The 6000-nt window shown below is 40.9% G+C and overlaps 1 pseudogene; it reads left to right on the plus strand.

Annotated features, from left to right (window-relative positions):
* The window catches only part of LOC100028647 (glutathione reductase-like), a 145983-nt pseudogene extending 140363 nt beyond the window's left edge, over nt 1-5620 (plus strand).
* The last annotated feature ends 380 nt before the right edge of the window (nt 5621-6000 follow it).

Here is a 6000-nt window from a genome sequence, read left to right on the forward strand (position 1 = left end):
ATCGCATCTGGAATATTGTGTTAAGTGGCAGGCATCACATTTCAAGAAGGATGTCAAAAAATTGGTGAATGTCCAAGGTAAGGGATGAGGATGGTGATGGGGCTGATGTTGGTGCCACATGAGAATCAGTTGAAAGAACTGTTAGCCTAGAGAACAGAAGACTTATGGGAGACACAGTTGAATGCTTCAGCATTCAAAGGGTTATCAAATGGAAGGATTAAGCTTGCTATGCTTGGCTCAGGGGACAGAACTAGAAACAATAGGTAGATGTTGCAGAGAGATCAATTTAAACTTGATATAAGGAAAGTCTTGATGGAATAGAGTGCTTCACATGGGGATGGCTTCCCCCTTTTTGGAGATCTTCATAGAATCATTATTACACCATAGATTTAGAGCTAAAAGGGATCTGAGAGATGATCAAGTCTAAACCCATGTAGTTTACCTGTAGGGAAACTGAGGCACAAACCAGTTAAGTGAATTGTCCGGGTTTCGATAGCTAAACTGGTGAGAATCTAGGGGGTATTTTAACCAAGTCTTCCTGACTCCATATCCAGGGCCCCATATACTACATCACACTGCTATCAAAGCAATGACTAGATGAGCAATTGTGAGGGATCTTATCACAGGGATTCTTTTCATATACAGATTGGACTAGAAATGATGACAACATGAAAAGATTTCTATGAACTGATGCAAAGTGAAGGGAGCAGAACCAGGAGGGTGTTGTACAGAGTAACAGCAATATTGTTCAATGATCAACTATGAATGACTTAACTGTTATCAGCAAGGACCTAGGACAACTATGGGGATGCATGATGAAAAATGCTAGCCACAACCATAGAACTGATGAAGTCTGAATGCAGATACCATTTTCTACTTTATTTCCCTTATGAGTCTTTTCTTCTATGTGTGATAGGTGACTTCTTTCACAAAAAAAGATAAACATGGAAATTTGTATTGATATGACGGCACATGTATAACCTAGATTACTTTGCTGTCTCATAGAAGGAGGGAATAAGAGAGTTCAGATCACAAAATGTCAGAAAACAAACGTTAAGATTGGTTTTACATGTAAGTAAGGAGGAAATACAATACAATATTACTGGGGGGGGGGGAATGTATTGGTCATCTAGCCTAAATGCCACATTTTATAAATGAGGAAACTGAGGCCCCAAAAGGTTCAATAGCTTGTCTTAGTCTAGTAAGTTGCCAAGTCTCCACCCATGTTTGGATGTTTACCCACAGGGAAACTGAGGCACAAACCAGTTAAGTGAATTGTCACCCAGGTAGCACGTGCCAGAGCCAGAGTTTGACACCTAATCCTTTGCCTCTAAATCCAGAGACTCTTAGAAAAGCAGATTTTAGCAAAAGAAACAGCACAGGGTTTTGAAAAAGACTAGAAGGGTGGCCGCTGGGTAGCTCAGTGGATTGAAAGCCAGGCCTAGAGATGGGAGGTCCTAGGTTCAAATCTGGCCTCAGACACTTCCCAGCTGTGTGACCCTGGGCAAGTCACTTAACCCCCCATTGCCTAGCCCTTACCACTCTTCTGCTTTGGAACCAATACACAGTATTGATTCCAAGACAGAAGGTAAGGATTTTAAAACCAAAAAAAAGAAAGAAAGAAAATGACTAGAAGGTAACAGGGACCACCAGACAAGCTGACAGAGCTCAAAAACCAAAGCCTGGGGTGCTGCTAACTCCTCCCTTGCCTGTGACCAATCCAAACCAACCAGATGATTCTGCTGTGCCTTTAATTGCCTTTCTGGGTTTGTGTGCTGGTGTTTTGTTTCCTGGGACAGCTTCTCGGTAAATTAATGAACTTGTCAATTAATTAAGGCGTTTCAGTTAAACTGCCTAAATTAAATTCCATTTTGGCAACCCAGGGCCCTGCCAGCCGGGTGTGTATCTATGCCTGAATCTCATTGGAGACCTCCTCCACCCTCACCAGAGTCAATGTCTGGAAGGCTAAACTCAGATTCTTCTGCATTCTGCATCCTCTCTTCTCCAAGATAAGGGAAAAGGTTTGGGGCCAGCCAGCATTTGGGGGAGTGGAAAGTCCCTTTCTAAAAATTTATGAGCCAAAGCACCACATCCATTTCTGTGACACAGAATGAAACACGCCATAAATTTTTCAAGTTTATTTAATTCAATTCGTTGTGTTCCATTACAGCCTGACTTGTCAGAATGTTCATGGAAACTTATCAGCTGCGGAAAGTTTCTCCTTCCCTCCTCCCTTTGCCTCTCACTACCCCCACCCAAACTCTCTTGGATGTCCCTCTGAGATGCTTTGTGATAACAAAAGCACCCAGTCATTCTTTGACAACTCCAGGCTATCTGAACTTGGGAGAGTGGGGATAACAATAATAGGGGAAAGGGCAGAACCTGGGACTTTATTGGGGTGTTATTCCTGGATGAGGAAACTCTCTCTCCCACTCTTATTTTACTTGCATTCCTGGGTTTGTGGTTGGTGTTCTGTTCCCCAATAGAATTTCATTGGAAATTAATTAACTTGTCAATTCATTAAGGAAACTCCTCCTTCCTATGCAAGTCAACATCTCTGCAACTTCTAGTCTAAGAGAGCTGTCTAGAGCCCTAAAGGTTTAAGTGATTTTCCCAGGATCACAGAGTCAGTTGAGTCAAAGGTGGGACTGGAACCTAGGTCTTCCTGAAGACCCACTAATACTAACCAAGGAGACAGTGTGGTATGGCAGATTGAAAACTGGCTTCTAGGTCAGGATGACCGGTCCCATCTTTGACATCTACTCTGTAACCCTAAGCAAATCATCTCGCCATACTCTATAGGAACCATAGAGAACTGACATTCAAAATAGTTACTGATCAACAAGTCAAAAAAAAATAAAATGCTGAACCTGAAGTCTGAAAGATTCATCTTCCTGAGCTCAAAATCTGATCTCAGACACTTACTAGTTGTGTGACCCTGGGTAAGTCACTTTGGCCTCAGTTTTCTTATCTGTCAAATGAGCTGGAAAAGGAAATGGCAAACCGCTTCTGGATCTTTACCAAGAAAACCCTACATGGGGTCACAAAGAGTTGGACATGACTAAAATGACCAAACAACTGATCTGTTTTGGTAGAATTGTCTTCAATAGGAATTTTCTACACAAATTAAACTGAAGTTCTAGGGATTATTGATTGATCAATAGATGAATGGATGGATGGAGAGATATAGATAGATAATAAATGGATATAGATAAATGAATGAATCAATGAATGAATAATAACTATATGGTCACAATGGAAAGAGGTCCACCTTGGAGTCAGGAAGGACTGGGTACAAGTTTTGCCTCTGATGCTTACTGTCTGTAGCCTTATCTTCTCACTATTCCAGGCAATATTCTCTAAGTCATGGAGGAACTGCCAATCTGTATCAGTGAAGGAGATTAATACACTAATATTTTCCTATTCTGATGAAATTAAGTGTCAAGAATAAAATAAAAATTATTGTGGCTAAAATATAAAGCACTTTAAGGTACAAAAAATTCTTGATGCAGCTGAAGAATCACCACAATAGCCCTGTAAAATAGACATTAAAAGACTCAGGTGGGAAGCATCATTTCATATGTGAGGAAACTGAGGCTGTAATTTCCCTTTTCTAGCCCTTAACTTCCTTATCTATAAAAATGAGAGGCCTGGGATATATGACATCTAATATTTCTTCCAGTTCTAAATCCTATAACATTCAGAGAACACAGAGAAACTATTTTGTTCCTTTAATAATGATAACTGACATTTATGTGGAGCCTTAAATTTTGCAGAGCACTTTACATGGATTGCCTCATTTAATCCTCACAGTAGATTCTATAAGTTATTTTGGTTTTTTGTTTGTTTGTTTGTTTGTTTTCAGTTCCTATGTGTGAATTCATCAGATCACCTAGGGGACTCTAGATAGCACAATGGATAGAGTGCCAGTCCTAGAGTCAGAAGGATTCATCTTCCTGAGTTCAAATCTAGTCTCAAGCACTTAGTATCTGTGTGACTTTGGGCAATTCACCTGATTCTTTTTGCCTCAGTTTCCTCATATGCAAAATAAGCTAAAGAAGAAAATAGCACACTACTCCATTATCTTTGCCAAGAAAATCCCAAATGGGGTCCAAAAGAGTTGAACATGACTGAAATTACTAACCAACAACATAGGGGTCTTTTTCCTGAAGCAGTATTTACTGACAGTAAAAAATCCTGCTTTACTACTTAAGAGTCTTAAAGGAGCATGGGGGACTGAGAGGTTAAATGACTTGCAAGCCTTCTGCTAGCTCCAACTTCCTAGTCATCCATGGCTAATGCCTCCTGGGTTGGGGTGGAACTTGGTGCCCAGGACCCCATGATGGAGTTACAAGCTGGGCCATACCTGCATGAAGGTTGGATGCATGTCCCAAAAGTTCATGTGGAACACCATGGTCCACTCAGAGTTCATTCATAATCAAGAGGATTATGGATTTGACAGCTATAATGCTAAATTCAGTTGGAAGGTTATCAAGGAGAAATAGGATGCCTATGTCAGCCATCTGAATACCATCTATCAAAATAACCTCACTAAGTTCAAAATGGAAATTATTCAGGCCCACATGGCCTTCACAAATGACCCTGAGCCCATCATGGAGGTGAATGGGAGGAAATCCTGCTGTCCCCACTTTCTGATCATTGAGGGGGGCATTCCAGACTTTCCAAGTGAAGACCAGATCCCTGGTGACAGCCTGGGAATGACCAGTGATGGCTTCTTTTAGTTGGAAGATTTGCCAAGGTATATTGTGATCATGGGTGCTGGGTACATTGCTGTGGAGATAGCTGGCTTCCTACCCACCCTTGGCTTCCAGACAGGAAAAGGCACTTTGATCTTTTGATGCATTCATTAGTTCCAACTTCATTGAAGAACTGGAGAATGACAGTGTCAAGGTCCTGAAGTACTGCCAGGTCAAGGAATTGAAGAAGACCTGCTTAAGCTTGAAACTGACTGTGGTGATGGCCAACCCCAATGGGAAACCCACCATCTACACAGTACCTGGAAGTGTTGACTTCCTTCTGAGGGCCACTGGGTACACCCCAAAAAAATCCAGGGCTTGAATCTGAATAAGCTAGGCATTCAGATTGATGACAAAAGGCACATCCTGGTCAATACATTCCAGAACACCAATAGAAAGGGCATCTATGCTGTTGGTGATACGTGTGAAAAAGCACTTTTTACTCTAGACGTAATCTCCACTAGAAGAAAACTGTCCCACAGTCTTTTTGAATGCAAATTGGGCTCCAAACTATACTATGAAAATCATCCCAACTGTCATCTTTAGTCACCTGTCCTCTGATTGGCACAATGGGGTTCATGGATGATGAAGCCGTTTCTAAATATGGAAAAGAAAATGTGAAGACCTATCTGACTTAATTTACCTCTATGTACCATAGGATGACAGAAAGGAAAACCAAATGTGTGATGAAGCTACTGTGTGCCCAAAAGGAGGAGAAGGTGGTGTATATGCACATGCAAGGAATTGGGTTTAATGAGATACTGAAAGTCTTTTCAGTGGTGGGGAGAGAGGACCCACAAAGATTTGGCAATACCATGACCATCCACCCAACCTTTCCTGAAAAGCTAATTACACTCCACTGAAAGAGGAAGAATCTTAGGGATCACAGTCAGAACCAAGAAATCTTTTTTTCTTGGACCTATTTTGTAGAATGTTCATTTTAGTCAAGTTCCCTTATAATCAAAACCCTTTTTATTAAAGAGTAGACATGAAAAAAGAAGAGTATCCATCCTGGCTCCAATGCCAGCTCTCTATTCCCTTCACTATACTACTTCCCTGTGCTATACTAATTCTCAATATTTCCAACTTCATTTTACAAATGGTGAAATGAAGGCCTAGAATGAATAAAGGATTTGCCCATGGTCCCAAAGCAAATAAGTATCAGAATCAAGATTTGAACTCAGCAAAGCTCTAATTTCTCAAATTTAGAAGGAACTAAGTCAAATGTACAAGAAATCAAGCC

This window comes from Monodelphis domestica, chromosome 3 (genome assembly GCF_027887165.1).
Source record: "Monodelphis domestica isolate mMonDom1 chromosome 3, mMonDom1.pri, whole genome shotgun sequence".
Classification (NCBI taxonomy): domain Eukaryota; kingdom Metazoa; phylum Chordata; class Mammalia; order Didelphimorphia; family Didelphidae; genus Monodelphis; species Monodelphis domestica.